The following is a 26,730-nucleotide window of genomic DNA, read 5'->3' as shown; positions in this document are numbered from 1 at the left end:
GGTGCGTCGCAAGGTACACCCCAGGTGTTACATGCTTCACCCACTCTCCCTGCTGTCGAGACATCTTCGCGGGTACCGGGCGCGGTTGGGCCACCCTCTCCACAAGGGGAGCGGCGTTCGCGGCGCACGAGGCGGAGGGTCAATGTGGAGGCTGGCCGTGTGGCATCGCCCGCTCTGCCTGTGAGTGGACATGTGGCTGCTCCTTCTGCAAGGTCCGAGCAGGCACACGGGGGGAGAGGTTTATTAGTTATTGGGAGCTCCAACGTTAGGCGGGTGATGGAGCCCCTTAGGGAAATAGCGGGAAGGTCGGGGAAGAAGGCCAGTGTTCACTCTGTCTGCTTGCCGGGGGCTCTCATCCGAGATGTGGAGGAGGCCCTACCGGCGGCGATAGAGAGCACGGGGTGCACCCGACTGCAAATTGTTGCTCATGTCGGCACCAATGACTCCTGCCGTCTGGGTTCAGAGGTCATCCTCATTTCGTACAGGCGACTGGCGGAATTGGTGAAGGCGGAAAGCCTCGCTCGCGGGGTAGAATCAGAGCTAACTATACGTAGTATCGTTCCCAGAACCGATCGCGGTCCTCTGGTTTGGAGCCGAGTGGAAGGCTTAAACCAGAGGCTCAGACGATTCTGCGGAGATCTGGGGTGCAAATTTCTCGACCTCCGCTATCGGGTGGAGAAATGTAGGGTCCCCCTGAATAGGTCAGGCGTGCACTACACGCCGGAAGCGGCTACAAGGGTAGCGGATACGTGTGGAGTGCACATGGGGGTTTTTTAGGTTAGAGAATCCCCTCCCTAGGCCCAACAAGACGCCTCCTGAGACACGGCAAGGTAGGAGTAGGCAAAATGCAACAGGGAATAACAATATTAATGTGCTAATAGTAAACTGCAGGAGCGTCTATAGAAAGGTCCCAGAACTGCTCTCATTAATAAACGGTCACAACGCCCATATAGTACTAGGGACAGAAAGTTGGCTGAAACCAGATGTAAACAGTAATGAAATCCTAAACTCAGATTGGAATGTATACCGCAGAGACAGGCTGGACAGTGAAGGGGGAGGCGTGTTTACAGCGATAAGAAATGCAATGGTATCGAAGGAAATTGACGGAGATCCTAAATGTGAAATGATTTGGATGAAGGTCACGATTAAAGCAGGCTCAGACATGGTAATTGGATGTCTCTATAGGCCCCCTGGCTCAGCAGCTGTTGTGGCTGAGCACCTGAAGGATAATTTGGAAAATATTTCGAGTAGATTTCCCCACCATGTTATAGCTCTGGGTGGAAATTTTAATTTGCCGTATATAGACTGGGAGACTCAAACGTTCATAACGGGTGGCAGGGACAAAGAATCCAGTGAAATTTTTTAAAGTGCTTTATCTGAAAACTACCTTGAGCAGTTAAACAGAGAATCGACTCTTGGTGATAACATATTAGACCTTCTGATGACAAACAGAACCGAACTATTTGAAAAAGTTAACGCAGAACAGGGAATCAGCGATCATAAAGCGGTTACGGCATCGATGATTTCAGCCGTAAATAGGAATATCAAAAAGAGTAGGAAGATTTTTCTGTTTAGAAAAAATGACAAAAAGCAGATTTCAGAGTACCTGTTGGCTCAACACAAAAGTTTTGTCTCAAGTACAGATAGTGTTGAGGATCAGTGGACAAAGTTCAAAACCGTCGTAGATTATGCGTTAGATGAGTATGTGCCAAGCAAGATCGTAAGAGAGGGAAAAGAGCTACCGTGGTACAACAACCGAGTTAGAAAACTGCTGCGGAAGCAAAGGGAACTTCACAGGAAACATAAACATAGCCAAAGCCTTGCAGACAAACAAAAATTACGCGAAGCGACATGTGGTGTGAGGAGGGCTATGCGAGAGGAGTTCAATGAATTCGAAAGTAAAGTTCTATGTACTGACTTGGCAGAAAATCCTAAGAAATTTTGGTCTTATGTCAAAGCGGTAGGTGTATCAAAACAAAATGTCCAGACACTCTGTGACCAAAATGGTACTGAAACAGAGGATGACGGACTAAAGGCCGAAATACTAAATGTCTTTTTCCAAAGTTGTTTCACAGAGGAAGATTGCACTGTAGTTCCTTCTCTAGATTGTCGCACAGATGACAAAATGGTAGATATCGAACTAGACGACAGAGGGATACAGAAACAATTAAAATCGCTCAAAAGAGGAAAGGCCTCTGGACCTGATGGGATACCAGTTCAATTTTACACAGAGTACGCGAATGAACTTGCCCCACTTCTTGCAGCGGCGTACCGTAGGTCTCTAGCAGAGCGTAGCGTTCCAAAGGATTGGAAAAGGGCACAGGTCATCCCCGTTTTCAAGAAGGGACGTCGAACAGATGTGCAGAACTATAGACCTATATCTCTAACGTCGATCAGTTGTAGAATTTTGGAACACGTATTGTGTTCGAGTATAATGACTTTTCTGGAGACTAGAAATCAACTCTGTAGGAACCAGCATGGGTTTCGAAAAAGACGGTCATGTGAAACCCAGCTCGCGCTATTCGTCCACGAGACTCAGAGTGCCATAGACACGGGTTCCCAGGTAGATGCCGTGTTTCTTGACTTCCGCAAAGCGTTCGATACAGTTCCCCACAGTCGTTTAATGAACTAAGTAAGAGCATATGGACTATCAGACCAATTGTGTGATTGGATTGAGGAGTTCCTAGATAACAGGACGCAGCATGTCATTCTCAATGGAGAGAAGTCTTCCGAAGTAAGAGTGATTCCAGGTGTGCCGCAGGGGAGTGTCATAGGACCGTTGCTATTCACAATATACGTAAATGACCTGGTGGATGACATCGGAAGTTCACTGAGGTTTTTGCAGATGATGCTGTGGTGTATCGAGAGGTTGTAACAATGGAAAATTGTACTGAAATGCAGGAGGATCTGCAGCGAATTGACGCATAGTGCAGGGAATGGCAATTGAATATCAATGTAGACAAGTGTAATGTACTGCGAATACACAGAAAGATAGATCCCTTATCATTTAGCTACAAAATAGCAGGTCAGCAACTGGAAGCAGTTAATACCATAAATTATCTGCGAGTACGCATTAGGAGTGATTTAAAATGGAATGATCATATAATCTTGATCGTCGGTAAAGCAGATGCCAGACTGAGATTCATTGGAAGTATCCTAAGGAAATGCAATCCGAAAACAAAGGAAGTAGGTTACAGTACGCTTGTTCGCCCACTGCTTGAATACTGCTCAGCAGTGTGGGATCCGTACCAGATAGGGTTGATAGAAGATATAGAGAAGATCCAACGGAGAGCAGCGCGCTTCGTTACAGGATCATTTAGTAATCGCGAAAGCGTTACGGAGATGATAGATAAACTCCAGTGGAAGACTCTGCAGGATAGACGCTCAGTAGCTCGGTACGGGCTTTTGTCAAAGTTTCGAGAACATACCTTCACCGAAGAGTCAAGCAGTATATTGCTCCCTCCTACGTATATCTCGCGAAGAGACCATGAGGATAAAATCAGAGAGATTAGAGCCCACACAGAGGCATACCGACAATCCTTCTTTCCACGAACAATACGAGACTGGAATAGAAGGGAGAACCGATAGAGGTACCACACACCGTCAGGTGGCTTGCGGAGTATGGATGTAGATGTAGATGTGGACGGTTTGCCTGTTTTTTGCCACTGGTGTACTTTACATACTACCAGAATTTCTTTTGGTTTTCTACCATGTTTTGAGACAATATTTCATTGCGGAAACTATTAAAAGCTTCTTGCATTGACGCCCGCACTAAATTTGGAGCTTCCTTGAAACTTAGCCAGTCTTGGGGATTTTGCGTTATTCTGAATTTGTCATGCTTTCTTCATTACTTCGGCAACAGTGTTCTGACGTGTTTTGTGTACCAAGCTACATCAGCCCAGTCTCATATTAATTTATGCGGTACGAATCTATCTACTGCTGTCGATACTGTATCTTTGAATTTGAGCCATATCTGGCCAATACTTCCATAATTAGCTTGAAAGGAATGGAGACTCATTCTTAGGATAGCATCAAGCTAATTTTTATCTGCTGTTTTAAATAGATATATTTTGCTTTTATTTTTAGTGGATTTGTTTGATATGGTTCGGAGCCTCGCTACAATGACTGTGTTCACTAATCCCTGTATCCGTCACGACGCTCTCTATTAAATTAGGATTAGGGTTATTTGTGGCTAAGATGTCAAGTGTGGGCTCATGAACTAATTGCAATGAATTTAATACAATAAGTAAGCTTCCCGTTGACAGCTTGAAGTTATTTCGATAATGGAGTACCACCAGATCTTTAATCGTAGAAAAATGTGGATAGTACTCTGAGCATTTATAACATGTCCCAAATGTTCAAACGAAGGAACATTTTTTCTTGTTGTACTTTAAGCCAGCTGCAGGAAGAACTTGAAGCAAGCACTCTAAATTTGCCAACTTTTCAGCAAGCAAACAATCCGTGACAACAATATCACCCAAACAGTTTGTACAAGGAGTGACTTTTGCTATTCATGTTTCAGGGGCCATTGAGAAATAGCAGAAATCAAAATTCTTCCAAGTGGTAGTCTTTACAACTGGAACAACCCAGCTGAGCACTGATTATATATATTATTAGTGCTCAGCTGGGTTGTTGCAGTTGTAATATACACTCCTGGAAATGGAAAAAAGAACACATTGACACTGGTGTGTCAGACCCACCATACTTGCTCCGGACACTGCGAGAGGGCTGTACAAGCAATGATCACACGCACGGCACAGCGGACACACCAGGAACCGCGGTGTTGGCCGTCGAATGGCGCTAGCTGCGCAGCATTTGTGCACCGCCGCCGTCAGTGTCAGCCAGTTTTCCGTGGCATACGGAGCTCCATAGCAGTCTTTAACACTGGTAGCATGCCGCGACAGCGTGGACGTGAACCGTATGTGCAGTTGACGGACTTTGAGCGAGGGCGTATAGTGGGCATGCGGGAGGCCGGGTGGACGTACCGCCGAATTGCTCAACACGTGGGGCGTGAGGTCTCCACAGTACATCGATGTTGTCGCCAGTGGTCGGCGGAAGGTACACGTGCCCGTCGACCTGGGACCGGACCGCAGCGACGCACGGATGCACGCCAAGACCGTAGGATCCTACGCAGTGCCGTAGGGGACCGCACCGCCACTTCCCAGCAAATTAGGGACACTGTTGCTCCTGGGGTATCGGCGAGTACCATTCGCAACCGTCTCCATGAAGCTGGGCTACGGTCCCGCACACCGTTAGGCCGTCTTCCGCTCACGCCCCAACATCGTGCAGCCCGCCTCCAGTGGTGTCGTGACAGGCGTGAATGGAGGGACGAATGGAGACGTGTCGTCTTCAGCGATGAGAGTCGCTTCTGCCTTGGTGCCAATGATGGTCGTATGCATGTTTGGCGCCGTGCAGGTGAGCGCCACAATCAGGACTGCATACGACCAAGGCACACAGGGCCAACACCCTGCATCATGGTGTGGGGAGCACGGTACATCCAAACCGTCATCGAACCCATCGTTCTACCATTCCTAGACCGGCAAGGGAACTTGCTGTTCCAACAGGACAATGCACGTCCGCATGTATCCCGTGCCACCCAACGTGCTCTAGAAGGTGTAAGTCAGCTACCCTGGCCAGCAAGATCTCCGGATCTGTCCCTCATTGAGCATGTTTGGGACTGGATGAAGCGTCGTCTCACGCGGTCTGCACGTCCAGCACGAACGCTGGTCCAACTGAGGCGCCAGGTGGAAATGGCATGGCAAGCCGTTCCACAGGACTACATCCAGCATCTCTACGATCGTCTCCATGGGAGAATAGCAGCCTGCATTGCTGCGAAAGGTGGATATACACTGTACTAGTGCCGACATTGTGCATGCTCTGTTGCCTGTGTCTATGTGCCTGTGGTTCTGTCAGTGTGATCATGTGATGTATCTGACCCCAGGAATGTGTCAATAAAGTTTCCCCTTCCTGGGACAATGAATTCACGGTGTTCTTATTTCAATTTCCAGGAGTGTATATATTGCTTTGAATGCTCGCCCAGCGGCATTTGTAAGCTTTCCTCACGTAAGTCAATGTCGGAAAAGTCTGTCCGTTAATACATGCTGTCGTGGGTGATGAACGGAGTCAATAATAGTTGGTGAGCGTACATTTGCTTTAAAATCTTCACACAGATTTAGACCTGCTAAAGGATTTTTGAGGATGACCAAGGGAGGTGCCCATTGCCTCGTAGAAACAGAATGGATAACCCAGAGGCCTTGTGTGAAAAAACCGCGGCTGTGCATTGTCTTTAACAGTAGTGCATAATGTGCACTTCAGAATCTTTGCCGACTCTAAATGTGGTTCAGACAGTTCACTGTATCTACTACACAAGTGGGAAACATTAGTGTGAGGCAGTGAGACGATGATTTGAAACACATTCTCTTGTATGCACAGTTTAACAGATCAAACAAGTCTAAACCAAAAGTATTTGCACTATTCCTAGAACTGAGTACATGAAATGAAACACATTTCGTAACACTTGTAGACTACTTCTTGAAACGGAAAAATTTAAATATTGCTGCACCCATCTGCACCTCAGAAATCTTCGTTGAGCAGCCTAACAAGTTCGTGATAATTAACAGTTTCTAGACGAGGATCGCGCTGCATTTCGAAACGTAGGTGGTACACTTCGTCTATGACTGTCGAAAGAACAAAGGCATTGGGCTCCATACCTATAATGTCGTAAGCGGCGAAATGGATTTCAGTCTGCGCCGGATATTCTGAACAATCCTCATCGTTACTACCGAACGAGCGAAACTCTGGTCCATCAACGGGTGGCGGTACTGCTTTCTGCGGTAGTAACTATGATTGATGGACACTGAGCAGCAGACATTCAATCTGCTGCGCCTAAAACTGAACAACATTGTTTAGAGACGATTCCGGTGGCTAAAATTCATGGCCAAACCTTTAGCTCTAAATTATTTTGCACAATTTGCTATTAGTTTCGGTCAATGACCATTATCAAGTTTCTCTGGCATAAACGACATGGAAGTTGTAACATGATTTGTCCCCATCATTGTATTTAAAAAAATTCTCACAATAATAACCGTGGACGATAATTGTGGTCAAGAAGCAAGTCGACATACTATGGTGGGCTTAAACCATACTTAACAATCATATTCAACCGTTTGCTCTACGAAAGATCCGTACGTAAAGACTGGAAAGTTGCACAGGTCACACCAATATTCAAGAAAGTTAGTAGGAGTAATCATCTAAATTACAGACCCATACCATTAACGTCGAGAAGAAATAGGATTTTGGAACATATACTGCATTCTAACATTATGAATTACCTCTAGGAAAGCGGTCTATTGAGACACAGTCAACACGGATTTAGAAAACATCGTTCTCGTGAAACACAACTAGCTCTTTATTCGCATGAAGTGTTGAGTGCTATTGACAAGGGATTTCAGAACGATTCCGTATCCCTGGATTTCCAGAAGGCTTTTGACACTGTACCACACAAGCGGCGTACAGTGAAATTGCGTGCTTACGGGATATCGTCTCAGTTATGTGACTGGAGTTGTGACTTCCTGCCAGAGAGGTCACAGTTCGTAGTAATTGACGGAAACTCAGCGAGTAAAACACAAGTAATTTCTGGCGTCCTCAAGGTAATGTTATAGGCCGTCTGCTGTTTCTTATCTATATAAACGATTTGGGAGACAATCTTAGAATCCTTCTTAGGCTGTTTGCAGAAGACGCTGTCGTTTATCGACTAGTAAAGTCATCAGAAGATCAAAACAAATTAAAAAAACGATTTAGAAAAGATATCTGTATGGTGCGAAGATTGGCAGTTGATCCTAAATAATGAAAGGTATGACGTCATCCACATGAGTGCTAAAAGGAATCCGTTGAACCTCGGTTACACGATAAATTAGTCAAATCTAAAGGCCGTAAATTCAACTAAATACCTAGAACTTACAATAACGAACATCTTAAATTAGAAAGAACACATAGAAAATCCAGAATGAGATTTTCACTCTGCAGCGGAGTGTGCACTGATTTGAAACTTCCTGGCAGATTAAAACTGTGTGCCGGACCGAGACTCGAACTCTTGACCTTTAAGAGCATGTGCTCTACCAAAAGAGCTACCCAAGCACGACTCACTCCCCCTCCTCACAGCTTTACTTTTGCCAGTACCTCGTCTAGTAAAGCTGTGATGGACGGCGCGTGAGTCGTGCTTTGGTACCTCAGTTGGTAGAGCACTTGCCGGCGAAAGGCAAAGGTGCCGAGTTCAAGTCTCGGTCCGGCACACAGTTTTAATCTGCCAGGAAGTTTCACATAGAAAATTTTGTGGCTAAGGCTAACCAAAGACTGCTTTTTATTGTCAGGACACTTACGAAATGTAACGGATCTACTAAGAAGACTGCCTACACTATACTTGTACGTCCTCTTCTAGAATACTGCCACGCGGTGTGGGATCCTTACCAGATAAGACTGACGGCGTACATCGAAAAAGTTCGTAGAAGGGCAACACGTTTTGTATTATCGCGAAATAGGAGAGAGAGTGTCACTGAAATGATACAGAATTTGGGATGGACATTATTAAGACAAAGGCGTTTTATCGTTGCGTAGCAACCTTCTCACGAAATTCCAATCACCAACTTTCTCCTCCGAACGCGAAACTATTTTGTTGACGCCGACCTACATAGGGAGAAACGATCATCACGATAAAATAAGGGAAATCAGAGCCCGTACGAGAAGATATAAGCGTTCGTTCTTTCCGCGCGCTATACGAGACTGGAGTAATGGAGAACTCTGAAGGTCGGTCGATGAACCCTCTGTCAGACACTTAAATGTATTAAAAAACAAGAAACCCGCGTCGATTGCGAAAAAAGCATCTACTGTTAACCTAGGTTTCGGCGTAGATAACTATACCTTCTTCAGAACAATAAAACCCACAAGGGGCTAAGTACACCTTTGTCAACGATTAAAAGAACACCATAGCTATACATTTATAAACAAGATAAGGAAAACACAAAAAGTACATATGTACAAAGTCAAAACCACTACTTAATGGTATACGCTCCACCTCACACAAGCCCATGTTCGATGGGCCATGACCCGCCATAAACTGCAGCTACAAATGGTCGTAAGAGAGCGACCATTAGTAGCATGGCGGGTCATGGACCATCGAACATAGGCTTGTGTGAGGTGGAGCGTATACCATTAAGTAGTGGTTTTGACTTTGTACATAAGTACTGTTTGTGTTTTCCTTTCTTTCTTAATAAATGTATAGCTATGGTGTTCTTTTAACCGTTGACAAAGGTCTACTTAGGCACTTGTGGATTTTATTGTTCTGAAGAAGGTGTAGTTATCTACGCCGAAACCTAGGTTAGCACTAGGTGCTTTTTTCGCAATCGAGGCAGGTTTCTAGTTTTTTAATATATTAACCAACGATTGCTGACGCGCTGCGATGTTGAAGGTTCTTACACTTAAATGTGATTTGCAAAGTATCCATATAGATGTAGATGTACATGTAAATGTAGAGAGAACAGATACAGAGATGCAGAGGAAGGAAGAAAGAGGTACGGATGGAGGGAGTGTGGTGTGTGTGTGTGTGTGTGTGTGTGTGTGTTGTGTGTGTGTGTGTGTGAGAGAGAGAGAGAGAGAGAGAGAGAGAGACAGAAGAGAAAGAGGCGCGAATGAGAGAGGGGGAGAGAATATTAATTTCGTTTTCGCCTTTTGAGGCCACTGATATTGTTAGATCGGAGCTCTGAGAACAATGGATAACGTGAATTACTGCTTACAGCAAGATTCTTGTCGACATCTCGTGATTTCTTAATCGCCCTCGCTACCGTCTCGGACGGCTATTGTTAACGCAACGGAAGGAGTCGGTCAGCGTGTAGTCGAGCAGGAAGAGAGCAGTCTGCGCTTTGAGCGCTGTAAATCGGGCGCTCCCGTCAGCCGTAATTACTATACCGTATTTCCAGCCGGGCTTATCAGGTGGCCAGCCACCGGCCGCACCCCGCCTAAGAATGAAACGAGCCCGAGCCTTGCCGGCGCAGTGAAAGCGCACGCAACGCGTCTGGTGCTGACGTCATCACGCACAAAGGAGGCCTCGGGGCGTCCGGAGCCCCTCCCAGGCATGAATACGGCCTCCCGTCCGTGTCGGTGTCTGAGTCCGCCGGCCCGCCCGTCTGTGTCGGTGTGTCGCTGGCGATACGCACGCGCGTCGACCGCGGCGCGCGGCATCTGTATTTGATGTGGGCGGCGGCGGGGCGGTTCCTCCATTTCTCTCGCCCAGCCCGCGTGCTACTAGCTCGCGGTCGAGTGAACTAGTGCCGCTACGAAATTACGGTACGGCTTCTCGCATTTCGCGCTAATGGAATAGCTCATCCCCCACCGCCGCCCCTGCCTCGCGCTGTGGCACGTGTGTCGGGCCAGTGCGGAAATCTGCTCTGGCAGAAGCTGCCTCAGAAAGCATGTGTGTGTGTGTGTGTATCTGTCTCTGGCGGTGGTAGGTCACTGCCGTCCCGGGCTCAAAGCGCTCTGGCTGTAGTGCTGGAAATACCGAAGGGCCGTGACCTGTAATCGGTCGGAGATACTGTCGATGAAGTACTTACCATCAAAGCAAAGACTCTAATATGTCATTTGTGCTTCAATCTACATTTCCACGTTGGAACATAGCATGACATTATTCGATTGGCTCAAATGGTTCAAATGGCTCTGAGCACTATGGGACTTAATTTCTCAGGTCATCAGTACCCCAGAACTTGGCACTTAGCATAAGTTAGTTTAAGTAGTGTGTACGATTCTGGACCAGTGACCTCAGCAGTTTGGTCCCTTAGGAATTCAACACACAAAATGTGGTGTCACCGCCAGATACCACACTTGCTAGGTGGTAGCTTTAAATCGGCCGCGGTCCATTAGTACATGTCGGACCCGCGTGTCGCCACTGTCAGTGATCGCAGACCGAGCGCCACCACACGGCAGGTCTTGAGAGACGTACTAGCACTCGCCCCAGTTGTACGGACGACTTAGCTAGCGATGCACACTGACGAAGCCTCGCTCATTTGCAGAGCAGATAGAATAGCCTTCAGCTAAGTCCATGGCTACGACCTAGCAAGGCGCCATTAACCATTTCTAGAGAGAGAGTCTCACTTGTATCATCAAGAATGCTGTATACAAATGATGGATTAAAGTTAAGTATACCAGCAGTTACGTACTTTTCTTTATAGCATTCATTACGTATCCTGTTTCAGACCTCACGCCCATCTGCGTGAGCTTAGCGCGTGCCTTTCGGCTACTTCCGAGTGGCGTGGCTGTCTTGTTACGCCACAACACAAAAAAAGAGAAGGGGTAGGGAGAGATATACAGAGAGAGATAGCGAAGGAGGACATGCACACAGATGTGAGAGAGCTGGAGTTGGACATGCAGTGAGGGGGGGGGGAGGGGGGAGGAGATGTAAATTGTTTTTAAAAAAATGGTCAAATGGCTCTAAGAACTATGAGACTTAACATCTGAGGTCATCAGTCCCGTAGACTTAGAACTACTTAAACCTTACTAACCTAAGGACAGCACGCACATCCATGCCCGAGACAGGATTCGAACCTGCGACCGCAGCGGTCACGCGGTTCCAGACTGTAGCGCCTAGAACCGCTCGGCCTCCTCGGCCGGCGATTAGTCGATTACCTGGCTACATATTTAGCTCAATCTTATAATGGAACTATCCCCTAATAACACAGGAACACTGAAAATTATGCTCTACTGTCACTTCCATCCCTGTTCACACTCAAGGAAAATGAGATTTCTTCTCTTTTCTAGGGGCCTAATGTACAAAATATAAACACAGTTTTAAAACCAAAATAATAATTACTAGAAATAGACCGAGCGAGGTGGCGCAGTGGTTGGTACACCGGACTCCTATTCAGGAGGACGGCGGTTCAAACCCGCGTCCTACATCCTGATTTAAAGCAGTCCGTCGTCAGGCGAAGAGTGGCCTACCGGGACCATCCAACCGCCGCGTCATCCTCAGTGGAGGATGCTATAAAAGGGGCGTGGGGTCAGCACACTGCTCTCCCGGCCGTTATCATGGTTTTCTTGACCGAAGCCGCTACTATTCGGTCGAGTAGCTCCTCAGTTGGCATCACAAAGCTGAGTGCACCCCGAAAAATGGCAACAGCGCATGGCGGCCAGAATGGTCACCCATCCAAGTGCCGACCACGCCCGACAGCGCTTAACTTCGGCGATCTCACGGGAACCAGTGTAGCCACTGCGGCAAGGCCGTTGCCACATCTTGATTTAGGTTTTCCGGTATTTCCCTAAATCGCTTTAGGCACATGCCTGCATGGTTCCGTTGAAAGGGTATGGCTGACTTCCTTCCCCATCCTTCCATAACCCGATGGAACCAATGAGCTTTGGTCCCACGCCCCTCCGCCCCCAGTCAATCAACCAACTAAAAATAGTTGTGGAGCTCATTGTAAGGAGCTGTTGAGAACGCAAGCGTTTTTAAATACACCTCGTAAGTGCATATACCAATCTGTTGTGCATACCAAAAATAACAATGGCAACTGCTGCAGAAACAGCATACTCATCTTACATTTAGTATGTAATAACAAACATAAAATTCAAAATAGCATTTTCTAACGAGCAATAAAATTGTACGGTAAATTACCGTAGAAGATTAAACAAGATCAATCAAAACAGCTCATTTAAAAAGTCCAGTTAACAAGTGGTTGTTAAACAATATGTTATAAGGAATGAAGGATTATTTAGATGAAACAAGGCAGGGGTCTGGTAAAAAATGTGACAGAAATAAATATTAACGATAATAATAAAACTTCTACGCTTTTTCCTTGTTTGTTCCTTTTCCTTTTCTCGAGTTTTCTTTTTTTGAAAACCTTACTCTCAAAATACAGGATGATTCTTATTGATGTTAAAAAACGTCCGAATTAATTAAGACAGATAGAGTCGCAATTGTCGTTAAATACCCCAAAAATGGATGAGAAATGTTGAACATGTGACGACACAGCACGACGTACGTCCTCGTTGATCCTATCAGACTGTTGCATCTGATCATCACAATCCGAATGAAGTATTCTCGTCTTTGTGGTTCTGGGACAAAGTGCGTGACTTAAGCTCGTGGACCTCAGGTTACGGGCCTTGCGTCTGGGTGTGCGTGTGTGAATTCCTGAGGTACCAAACTGCTGAGATCATCAGTCCCCAGACTTACACACTACTTAAACTGACTTAAACTAACTTTTGCAAAGAACAACACACACACACACCCATCCATCCACCACACCCAACCACCCCCCCCCACCCCCCCGCCCCCCCCCCCCACACACACACACACACATGCCCGAGGGAGGACTTGAACCTCCGGCGGGAGTGGCCGCGCAATCCGTGAAATAGTGCCTCAAACCGAGCGGCCACTCCGCGCTGCTGGCTCAAAATGGTTCAAATGGCTCTGAGGACTATGGGCCTTAACATCTTAGGTCATCAGTCCCCTAGAACTTAGAACTACTTAAACCTAAGTAACCTAAGGACATTACACACATCCATGCCCGAGGTAGGATTCGAACCTGCGACCGTAGCAGTCCCGCGGTTCCGGACTGCAGCGCCTAGAACCGCACGGCCACCGCGGCCGGCACGCGGCTCTTGCGTCTGGCACTCAGTATATTTTTAATTGCGTTAGACAATGTACTGTGATAAGATTCATAAGTGATAAGTTTCGCGGTCTCCGCTGGTTTATTGCAAGGTGCATTGCAACAAAACCTGCCGTATTGTATCACAAGTAAACGGGTATAAGTAACCGAATTGCATCGTTACCTGTCAAATACCTGCCATTTACAAAAGGTGTTCGAAATTGGCACAGTTTGATCGAAAGCAAGCACTGCATCGCTCAGTCATCCCATCAAACCCAAGGCTATCCGCTGCACGTGCGGTGAGGTACATCATCTACTGATATCACATGTTCAATATTCCTCATCCATTTTTGGGATATTTCTCGACATTTGCGGCTCCACGTTTCTTGAATTAAATTATTCATCTCAGCGTTATCTACGTCGCTTCGAGTTTTTTAGATGTTGATATTTATATACAGGGTGAATCACCTAAAACTTGCTCCGAAAATATTGCACAAATGGCAAGAGCTGTTGATTCCATTTCCATAATATTGCCCTTAGGTACCTCGCCCTTGTATAGACCCTCTATATACTCCTTTCACCTTTCTGCTTTCCCTTCTTTGCTTAGAACTGGGTTTCCATCTGAACTCTTGATATTCATACTAGTGGTTCTCTTTTCTACAAAGGTCTCTTTAATTTTCCTGTAGGCAGGATCTATCTTACCTCTAGTGATCCTGTCGATCTCATTTTTGAGACGTTTGTATTCCTTTTCCCCTTCTTCATTTACTGCATTCTTATATTTTCTCCTTTCATCAATTACTTTCTGTATCTCTTCTGTTATCCAGAGTTTTCCACTAGCCCTCGCCCTTTTGACCTACTTGATCCTCTTTTGCCTTTACTATTTCATCTCTCAAAGTTACCCATTCTTATTCTACTGTATTTCTTTCCCCCGTTCTTGTCAATCGTTCCCCAATGCTCCCCCTGAAACTCTCTACAACCTCTGGTTTTGTCAGTTTATCTAGGTCCCATTTCCTTAAATTCCCTCCTTTTTGCAGTTTCTTCATTTCAAATCTGCTGTTCATAACTAATAAATTGTGGTCAGAGTCTAATCTGCCCCTGGAAATGTCTTACAATTTAAAACCTACTTCATAAATCTCTGTCTTATCATTATATAATCCATCTTCCAGTGTCTCCAGTCTTCCACGTATACAACCTTCTTTCGTGAATCTTAAACCTAGTGCTAGCTGTGATTATGTTCTGTGCAAAATACTGCCATGCGGCTTCCTCTTTCATTTCTTACTCCCAGTCCACATGCACCTACTACTTTTCCTTCACTTCGATTTCCTGCAGTCTAATTCTAGACCCCCATGACTATTAAATTTTCGTCTCCCTTAACTATCAGAGTAATTTTTTTTATCGCATCATATATTTCTTCAATCTCTTCGTCATCTGCGGAGCTAGTTGGCATATAAACTTTTACTACTGAGGTAGTCTTGGGCTTCCTGTCTATCATGGCTACAATAATGCGTTCACTATGCTGCTCGTAGTAGGTTATCCGTGTTCCTATTTTTTATTCATTACTAAACCTATTCCTTCATTTCCGTTGTTTTATTTTGTATTGATAACCCTGTATTCATCTGACCAGAAGTCTTGCTCCTCCTGCCACCGAGCTTCACTAGTTCCCTCCATATCTAGCTTTAACCTATCCACTTCCATTTATACATTTTCTAACCCATTTTCCCGATTAAGGGCAAATTGTTTCAAATGTTTTCCGTGGTTTCCCTTAATTACTTCAGGCAAATGAATTGCTCCTACTATAAGGCCACGGCAAACTACCTGTTGCATTCTTGTAAACTAGACCTGTAGGTATGTATCGGCTTCTTCTTTTCCTTGTGGCTCTGACCTGTGCTAGGTCGGCATGGTTATTTACAAATTCGGCAAGGTCAGTTTAAGGGGTGGCCAGAGGCCCTTCCTGTCGTCACCTCATTACCCTCCATTGCCACCCTCAGGATGGAATATGCGTACTCCAGCCATATGCATGTAGAATTATTTATGTGGAAACGAGCGTATGTCTTCTAAAAGTTTGTAGGTCATGTCCCTGAGGCTTAACTTGGGTATCAGTCCAGTATTCACCTAGCAGGCAGGATGTTAGAAACTGTGTAAAAACCGGAACCAAGCTGGGCAGCAACAAGTGTGGACACATGGATGAAAAATGGTTAGTCTATACTGCAGATGAAGTCCACTTTGTAGTGCAGTCACTACCGTTTAGAAACAATCAAGTAGCAAATTTTGTGAAATGTTTGTGGGAAGACTGTTTGACGCAGAGAAAAAACTACCAACACACTGACGTATGTACTTGTTAAGGCACCAAATATAAAAATATCTGTAACTTATACCTGTTACAACATGCATATCATTAATACTATTTTAATTGCTCCTAAACAGTAAAACTATGGCATGTCTAATATCCTTCCAAAAGTGATCTACAGATAAATAGCACTACTAGTTCTACAACTACAACTACTGTTACTGCTACGACTGCTACACCGTGACTGTCATCATTGAGCAGAGCCATTAATATCATTAATTTCCAATTACTTTTACATGTCACACTCTCCGACTTCCACATCCAACCTAACGGAGCTAATGATACCTTATCCCCACAAGCTATGTTCGTAGATATCATGTATGTGTACTACTTCTTTTGTTTTTAAATACAACTGTGTGTCTCGCCTACCACCTTCTACTGTCCTTACCTCTACCTCCCTCCTTAGTAGTGCTAGTTGTGTCCTAATTGTATAGCAAATTTTTTCTGATAGCAAGTCGTTTAGTAATTCGCTTATGTACCGCGGGGATGTAGATACTGCAATGAAAAACTCGGAGCTATTCTTACGTTCACCATTTACTCACCCCCTACCCTACAACTAGTGTGGAACCAATACAGGAGACAGAGTAGTAAGTCACTGATCTCGTATTTGACAGTAAAGTGGTTAAAATCACAGTCTGGTCATCAAAATTTGGGTTTTTCTGTGATTTTCCTAATTTACTTACGGCGAATGCTGGGTTTCTATCTGTTGAAAGGCCACAGCATATTTCCACCCTTGTCCTTCAGTCGGAGCTCGTACGCAGTAATGATCCTTTGTCGACGGGACATTGAAACCTAATCTTCCTTCCTTTTTCGCCGCAAATATGATACTAAGGTTTCTCTCTGCCGAACACATCTATTTTATATACAGCGAGAAATAACAGTCTACTCACAAACTCCCACGTCCCCAAATCAAGCTACAGCACCGTCAGCCGCGATGGAAATCAAATGCAACTGTTACTATTCTAATCATCGTTAGTCATAGGACCTTTTTAGGTAACAGAGTGAGCAAAATCAAAATTTTACCGGCCCAGAAAACATTTCTGCAGCTGAATTTTTTTTTTGTTTTTTTTTGTTTTTTGTCATCAGTCTACTGACTGGTTTGATGCGGCCCGCCACGAATTCCTTTCCTGTGCTAACCTCTTCATCTCAGAGTAGCACTTGCAACCTACGTCCTCAATTATTTGCTTGACGTATTCCAATTTCTGTCTTCCTCTACAGTTTTTGCCCTCTACAGCTCCCTCTAGTACCATGGAAGTCATTCCCTCATGTCTTAGCAGATGTCCTATCATCCTGTCCCTTCTCCTTATCAGTGTTTTCCACATATTCCTTTCCTCTCCGATTCTGCGTAGAACCTCCTCGATCCTTACCTTATCACTCCACCTAATTTTCATCATTCGTCTATAGCACCACATCTCAAATGCTTCAATTCTCTTCTGTTTCGGTTTTACCATAGTCCATGTTTCACTCCAGACGTACATCCTCAGAAATTTCTTCCTCAAATTAAGGCCGGTATTTGATATTAGTAGACTTCTCTTGGCCAGAAATGCCTTTTTTGCCATAGCGAGTCTACTTTTGATGTAATACTTGCTCCGTCCGTCATTGGTTATTTTACTGCCTAGGTAGCAGAATTCCTTAACTTCATTGACTTCGTGACCATCAATCCTGATGTTAAGTTTCTCGTTGTTCTCATTTCTACAACTATTCATTACCTTCGTCTTTCTCCGATTTACTCTCAAACCATACTGTGTACTCATTAGACTGTTCATTCCGATCAGCAGATCATTTAATTCTTCTTCACTTTCACTCAGGATAGCAATGTCATCAGCGAATCGTATCATTGATATCCTTTCCCCTTGTATTTTAATTCCGCTCATGAACCTGTCTTTTATTTCCATCATTGCTTCCTCGATGTACAGACTGAAGAGTAGGGGCGAAAGGCTATAGCCTTGTCTTACACCCTTCTTAATACTATCACTTCGTTCTTGATCGTCCACACTTATTATTCCCTCTTGGTTGTTGTACATATTGTATATGACCCATCTCTCCCTATAGCATACCCCTACTTTTTCAGAATCACGAACAGCTTGCACCATTTTATATTGTCGAATGCTTTTTCCAGGTCGACAGATCCTATGAAAGTGTCTTGATTTTTCTTTAGCCTTGCTTCCATTATTAACCGTAACGTCAGAATTGCCTCTCTCGTCCCTTTACTTTTCCTAAAGCCAAACTGATCGTCACCTAGCGCATTCTCAGTATTTTTTCCATTCTTCTGTATATTATTCTTGTAAGCAACTTCGATGTGTGAGCTGTTAAGCTGATTGTGCGATAATTCTCGCACTTGTCAGCTCTTGCCGTCTTGGGAATTGTGTGGATGATGCTTTTCCGAAAGTCAGATGGTATATTACCAGACTCATATATTCTACACACCAACGTGAATAGTCGTTTTGTTGCCACTTCCCCCAATTTTAGAAATTCTGCTAGAATGTTATCTATCCCTTGTGCCTTATTTGACCGTAAGTCCTCCAAAGCTCTTTTAAATTCCGATTCTAATACTGGATCCCCTATCTCTTGTAAATCGACTCCTGTTTCTTCTTCTATCACATCAGACAAATCTTCACCCTCATAGAGACTTTCAATGTATTCTTTCCACCTATCTGCTCACTCCTTTGCATTTAACAGTGGAACTCCCGTTGCACTCTTAATGTTACCACCGTTGATTTTAATGTCACCAAAGCTTGTTTTGGCTTTCCTGTATGCTGAGTCTGTCCTTCCGACAATCATATCTTTTTCAATATCTTCACATTTTTTCTGCAGCCATTTCGTCTTAGCTTCCCTGTACTTCCTATTTATTTCATTCCTCAGCGACTCGTATTTCTGTATTCCTGATTTTCCCGAAACATGTTTGTACTTCCTCCTTTCATCAATCAACTGAAGTATTTCTTCTGTTACCCATGGTTTCTTCGCAGCTACCTTCTTTGTACCTATGTTTTCCTTCCCAACTTCTGTGATGGCCCTTTTTAGAGATGTCCATTCCTCTTCAACTGTACTGCCTACTACGCTATTCCTTATTGCTGTATCTATAGCGTTAGAGAAGTTCAAACGTATCTCGTCATTCCTTAGTACTTCCGTATCCCACTTTGCGTATTTATTCTTCCTGACTAATGTCTTGAACTTCAGCCTACTCTTCATCACTACTATATTGTGATCTGAGTCTATATCTGCTCCCGGATACGCCTTACAATCCAGTATCTGATTTCCGAATCTCTGTCTGACTATGATGTAATCTAATTGAAATCTCCCGGCCTTTTCCAAGTATACCTCCTCCTCTTGTGATTCTTGAACAGGGTATTCGCTATTACTAGCTGAAACTTGTTACAGAACTCAATTAGTCTTTCTCCTCATTCATTCCTTGTCCCAAGCCTATATTCTCCTGTAACCTTTTCTTCTACTCCGTCCCCTACTACTGCATTCCAGTCGCCCATGACTATTAGATTTTCGTCCCCCTTTAGATACTGCATTACCCTTTCAATATCCTCATACACTTTCTCTATCTGTTCATCTTGAGCTTGCGACGTCGGCATGTATACCTGAACTATCGTTGTCGGTGTTGGTCTGCTGTCGATTCTGATTAGAACAACCCAGTCACTGAACTGTTCACAATAACACACCCTCTGCCCTACCTTCCTATTCATAACGAATCCTACACCTGTTATATCATTTTCTGCTGCTGTTGATATTACCCGATATTCATCTGACCAGAAATCCTTATCTTCCTTCCACTTCACTTCACTGACCCCTACTATATCTAGATTGAGCCTTTGCATTTCCCTTTTCAGATTTTCTAGTTTCCCTACCACGTTCAAGCTTCTGACATTCCACGCCCCGACTCGTAGAACGTTATCCTTTCGTATTCAATCTTTTTCTCATGGTAGCCTCCCCCTTAGCAGTCCCCTCCCGGAAATCCGAATGGGGGACTGTTCCAGAATCTTTTGCCAATGGAGAGATCATCATGACACTTCTTCAATTACAGGAAACATGTCCTGTGGATACACGTTACGTGTCTTTAATTCAGTGGTTTCCATTGCCTTCTGCATCCTCATGTCGTTGATCATTGCTGATTCTTCCGCCTTTAGGGGCAATTTCCCACCCCTAGGACAAGAGAGTGCCCTGAACCTCTATCCGCTCCCCCGCCCTCTTTGAAATGGCCGTTGGCTGAATGAGGCTGACTTCTTATGCCGGAAGTCTTCGGCCACCAATGCTAATTATTTATCAAAATTTAGGCAGCTTAATGTAGAGAAGCTAAATTATATCGTCTGCGCCCAATAAGGTGATACAAGTTGGGCTGTCTATCTTAAGCTGCTGGAATATTTACTGGGCCAGTGTCATTTTGTCCAACTCGTACTTGACGTTCTATCTCAATCTAAAGACATTCACTGTGCAACAGAATTCAATACATAAAACCTAAATATTATTTGCAAGATCCAATTTGTCAGTGTTACAAAACGGGCTCTCAAATAAATTGTGTTTGAGGGCGTTGATGCAGCGTATATGCAAAGTAACCTGATTCCGATGTGGGAGCATTAGCACCGACATGTATGCAAGGGATTATAGTGGCATTCGTGTCTTCCGACGTGCGAGTGATAAATGTGGAACCGTGAACTACGGCGACGGTATCACCAAATGCGTCCAGACAGGACCGTATTGCCGGCCGGAGTGGCCGAGTGGTTCTTGGCGCTACAATCTGGAACCGCGCGACCGCTACGATCGCAGGTTCAAATCCTGCCTTGGGCATCGATAAGTGTGATGTCCTTAGGTTAGTTAGGCTTAAGTAGTTCTATGGGACTGATGACCTCAGCAGTTAAGTCCCATCGTGCTCAGAGCCATTTAAACCATTTGAGGACCGTATTGCTGTTATTCGTGTCTTGGCTGCACCGGTAGATACCTGTCGGAGAATAAAAAAATGTGTATGGGGAATCATCTCGGTCGGAAAGCACCGTTGTAGAATGGTGCAGTAACGGCTGCTTCTGCTTCATACAGGGTGTTTCAAAACTGACCGGTATATTTGAAACGACAATAAAAACTAAACGAGCAGCGATAGAAATACACCGTTTGTTGCAATATGCTTGGGACAACAGTACATTTTCAGGAGGACAAACTTTCGAAATTACAGTAGTTACAATTTGCAGCAACAGATGGCGCTGTAAGTGATGTGAAAGATATAGAAGACAACGCAGTCTGTGGGTGCGCCATTCTGTACGTCGTCTTTCTGCTGTAAGCGTGTGCTGTTCACAACGTGCAAGTGTGCTGTAGACAACATGGTTTATTCCTTAGAACAGAGGATTTTTCTGGTGTTGGAATTCCACCGCCTAGGACACAGTGTTGTTGCAACAAGACGAAGTTTTCAACGGAGGTTTAATGTAACCAAAGGACCAAAAAGCGATACAATAAAGGATCTGTTTGAAAAATTTCAACGGACTGGGAACGTGACGGATGAACGTGCTGGAAAGGTAGGGCGACCGCGTACGGCAACCACAGAGGGCAACGCGCAGCTAGTGCAGCAGGTGATCCAACAGTGGCCTCGGGTTTCCGTTCGCCGTGTTGCAGCTGCGGTCCAAATGATGCCAACGTCCACGTATCGTCTCATGCGCCAGAGTTTACACCTCTATCCATACAAAATTCAAACACGGCAACCCCTCAGCGCCGCTACCATTGCTGCACGAGAGACATTCGCTAACGATATAGTGCACAGGATTGATGACGCCGATATGCATGTGGGCAGCATTTGGTTTACTGACGAAGCTTATTTTTACCTGGACGGCTTCGTCAATAAACAGAACTGGCGCATATGGGGAACCGAAAAGCCCCATGTTGCAGTCCCATCGTCCCTGCATCCTCAAAAAGTACTGGTCTGGGCCGCCATTTCTTCCAAAGGAATCATTGGCCCATTTTTCAGATCCGAAACGATTACTGCATCACGCTATCTGGACATTATTCGTGAACTTGTGGCGGTACAAACTGCCTTAGACGACACTGCGAACACCTCGTGGTTTATGCAAGGTGGTGCCCGGCCACATCGCACGGCCGACGTCTTTAATTTCCTGAATGAATATTTCGATGATCGTGTGATTGCCTTGGGCTATCCGAAACGTACAGGTGGCGGCGTGGTTTGGCCTCCCTATTCGCCAGACATGAACCCCAGTGACTTCTTTCTGTGGGGACACTTGAAAGACCAGGTGTACCGCCAGAATCCAGAAACAATTGAACAGCTGAAGCAGTACATCTCATCTGCATGTGAAGCCATTCCGCCAGACACGTTGTCAAAGGTTTCGGGTAATTTCATTCAGAGACTACGCCATATTATTGCTACGCATGGTGGATATGTGGAAAATATCGTACTATTGAGTTTCCCAGACCGCAGTGCCATCTGTTGTTGAAAATTGTAACTACTGTAATTTCGAAAGTTTGTCTGCCTGAAAATGTAGTGTTGTCCCAAGCATATTGCAACAAACGGTGTATTTCTATCGCTGCTCGTTTAGTTTTTATTTCCGTTTCAAATATACCGGTCATTTTGAAACACCCTGTATTAACGCACGTCCCCGTATCGTAAATACTGTAACGCAGAATATACGCCAATGCAAGTGGGAAACACTCGAGCACCCGCTACATGGTCCTGATCTCTCCCCGTGTGATTGCCACGCCTTCGTTCTCTTAAAAGAGGCCTTGAAGGATGATGATACCTGCCGCACGAGGATGTGCAGCAGAAAGTTACGGACTACTTCAGACATTTATTTATTTATTTATTTATTTGGGGGGGGGGGGCATCAGTCTTCTAACCGGTTTGATGTGGCCCGCCACGAATTCCTCTCCTGCGCCAACATCTCCATCACCTCTGTCTTCCCCTACATTGCTTGCCTTCTGCAGCTCCCTTTAGTACTATGGAAGTCATTCCCTCATGTCTTAACGGTTGTCCTATCATCCTATCCTCCTTCTCAGTGTTTTCCACATATTCCTTTCCTCTCACATTCTGCGTGGAACATCCTCACTCCTTACCATATCAGTCCACCTAGTTTTAAGCATACGTCTGTAGCACCACATCTCAATTGCTTCGATTCTCTTCTGTTATGGTTTTCCCACAGTCAATGTTTCACTACCATACGATGCTGTACTCGAGACGGACATTCTCAGAAATTTCTTCCTCCAATTAAGGCCAAAGTTTGATAGTAGAAGACTTCTCTTGGCCAAGAATGCCCTTTTTGTCCTCCTTGCTCCGTTCGTCACTGGTTACTTTGCTGCCTAGACAGCAGAATTCGTTAACTTCATCTACTTCGTGACCATCAATCGTGATGTTAAGTTTCTCGCTGTTCTCATTTCTGCTACTTCTCACTATTTTCGACTTTCTTCGATTTAGTCTCATTAGACTGTCCATTCCATTCAATAGATCATATAATTCTTCTTCACTTTCACTCTGGATAGCAATGTCATCTGCGAATATTATCACTGATATCCTTTCATCTTGAATTTTAATTCCACTCATGAACCTTTCTTTTATTTCCATCATTGCATCATCAATGTACACAGTGAACATTAAGGCTCAAAGACTACGTCATAGTGTTACACCCTTTTTAAATTGAGCACTTCTTTCATGGACGTCCACTCATATTATTCCCTCTTGGCTCATGATAATGTATGTCACCTTTCTCTCCCTATGTCTTACCCCCATTTTTCTAAGAATTTCGAACATCTAGCACCATTTTACATTGTCGAATGCTTTTTCAGGTCGAAAACTGCCATGAACGTGTCTTGAGTTTTCTTCAGTGTTGCTTTCATTGTCAACCGCAACGTCAGAATTGCCTCTCTTTTCTATAGCCAATTGATCATCATTTGGCACGTCCTCAATTTACTTTTCCACTCTACTGTATGTTGTTCTTGTCAGAAACTTGGATTCATGAGCTGTTATTCTCACTGTTCATTAATTCTCGCATTTGTCAGCTCCTACAGTCTTCGGAATTGTATGAATCATATTTTTATGAAAATCAAATGGTATGTCGCCAGACTCATACATTCCACATACCAATGTAATAGTGGTTTTGCTGCCACTTTCCCAATGATTTTAGAAATTCTGGTGGAATATTATCTATCCCTTCTGCCTTATTTAACCTTAACTCCTCCAAAGCTGTTTTAAATTCAGATTCTAATACAGGATTGTCTGTATCATATAAATCGACTCTTGTTTATTCTTCTATCACATAAGACAAATCTTTACCCCTCATAGAGGCAAACATCTATTTTACCTGCCATCCGAGAAGTATTTGAAAATGGAAGATTTTACTTGAAAAAAGATGCCGTTCCGCCTCACTACCACAGAGATGCCTCAGCCTACTTGGATGAAAATTTACTTAGACGATGGAGAGGTCGAAGAGATGCCGTTGAGTACCCACCTTACTCCACTTGAATTCTACCTGCGAGGGACTTTGAAAAATGAAGTTTATCAATAGAAACCAGCTACACTGAACGATCTACGAGGAACCATAGAGGCGTTCTGTGCAGCTGCCACAAAGCCAACGCTGACAACTATATTTCGGTCAACAGTTCAGAGGCATCGATGTTGTCTAGCTGCAAGTGGAAGTTACCTTGAATACATAAAATAATCTTCACCCCGTGCAAGAATCTTAACAGTAAGTCGTTTTGTTCCATTAATATTGACTATCAAATAATGTCTACATACTTCAGGACCCCTCTGAATATCGTCTAAGTTTCAACGAACTATGTTATTTGGTAGTCAGTGTGCGAAAGCAGCTTTCCTCTTTAAGTTTTGAGTATCATTGTCTTCCAGATGGTAGTTTAAACACTTTGTAGAAAGAGATGAAAAATCAGGAATATGTGCATAGAGGTAATGTACTTGTAGACCTTCTGGTTACTAAATTAATAACAATCCAAGCTGGGAACAATGATAAAGCTTTTCATAGTAGCTGACGGTGTTACAAAACGATTTTCGACAAATTATTACAAGCTATGTGGTACCAACGTCTGAAAATACATGAAAAATTTGAAAGATGACTTGAGGAACAAAGCGAGGTTAGGAATCCATGTTCGTGTCATCCAAAGACGCTTCAGGATGTCAAATTTGCAATGACAAACACCTGTCCCCCAGGGTCCCCTTTCACCAGTAAACGTGAGTAGAATTAAAAAATGCTTCAGTATTCGAATACATTACTAGTGCTGTTCTTGGCACAAAAATGGTTCAAATGGCTCTGAGCACTACGGGACTTAACATCTGAGGTCATCAGTCGCCTAGAACTTACAACTACTTAAACCTAACTAACCTAAGGACATTACACACATCCAAGCCCGAGGCAGGATTCGAACCTGCGACCGTAGCAGTCATGCGGTTCCGGACTGAGCGCCTAGAACGTTCTTGGCACACCCACATCGATTTAAAGTCTGGGCTTAACACTGCAAAGCGACGTGAAATGGATCGTGCACGTAATGCCAGTTACAGGGATAGTGAATGGTCAACTTCGATTTATTCGGAGTATTCTAGATTATTGTAGGTCATCTATAGAGGAGACTGTGTACATAATACTTGGGCAATCCAGTGTTGAGCACTGCTGGAGTGTTTGAGATTTCAGCAGGTACGATTAAAGGAAGACATCGGAACCATTCAGAGGTGTACTGCCAGATTTGTTTCCACCAGTGGATTCGATAAACATGCGAGTATTACACAAATGTTATGTGAACTCAAATGGGAATCCCCTTTTCAGGAAATGCTATCGACGAAGCTCAGCCACTTTTAATTGTATAAAGTTCAATTAAAGGTCAATGTTCTTTGTACAGCGCGTACCAACTGAGTACACTCCAAACGCGTGATAAGATTCTTAATACACTGTGAAGTGGGCAATTAGCACTGAACTGCAAATTAACAGGCTGAGTTTGTACACTGGAACACCTTTAAGTCTCTAGCCAGCCCTGTAATAGAAGGGTAATGTATTTTATGATATCGTTTTTAGAAATACGGCATTCTCGTTTTACGTACTTCAGTCTTTTTGTGAAATTACAATTATTATTCAGCAATTTTAAGGTTTCTCAAAATCTGAAAACATGTTACATGTAAAACATGGACGTATACCTAGAAACAGATATTCTAGCGGAATTTAAAAACGTTGCAGTCGACGAAATATTGCCAATATTTTATTTAATCGTCTGTGTGTTGCATTATTCCTACACATCAATAATCAGTAAGTGAAATCAAACTAAGCAAATTATTATCAAAAACCAGTTTATAAATTAAATTATGAAATAAGAGCTATTCAAAACTAAAAACAGTTCCTATTTCCAAGACAGATGGAATTATTAACACATTAAATGAAGTCAGTTCAGTTGCAAGTCATGTTCCGTGGTAAAAGACGTTCTCCATTTTGAAAGAACGTTTATGAGACGCGACTGATGAAGTAAGGCATAACTGTGAGAGAGGGCAAGTTACTCTCTCACCTGTTTTTCGTGTTCGTGTTCAAATGTGTGTGAAATCTTATGGGACTTAACTGCTAAGGTCATCAGTCCCTGAGCTTACATACTGCTTACCCTAAATTATCCTAAGGACAAACACACACACCCATGCCCGAGGCAGGGCTCGAAACTCCGCTGGGACCAGCCGCACAGTCCATGACTGCAGCCCCTGAGACCGCTCGGCTATTCCCGCGCGGCTTTCGTGTTGGGAAGGTTTTATTACAACCTGACGCACCTTGAGCCAGACTCTAG

Source organism: Schistocerca cancellata, chromosome 3 (assembly GCF_023864275.1).
Source record: "Schistocerca cancellata isolate TAMUIC-IGC-003103 chromosome 3, iqSchCanc2.1, whole genome shotgun sequence".
Classification (NCBI taxonomy): Eukaryota; Metazoa; Arthropoda; class Insecta; order Orthoptera; family Acrididae; genus Schistocerca; species Schistocerca cancellata.
This window is presented reverse-complemented; position numbering follows the sequence as displayed.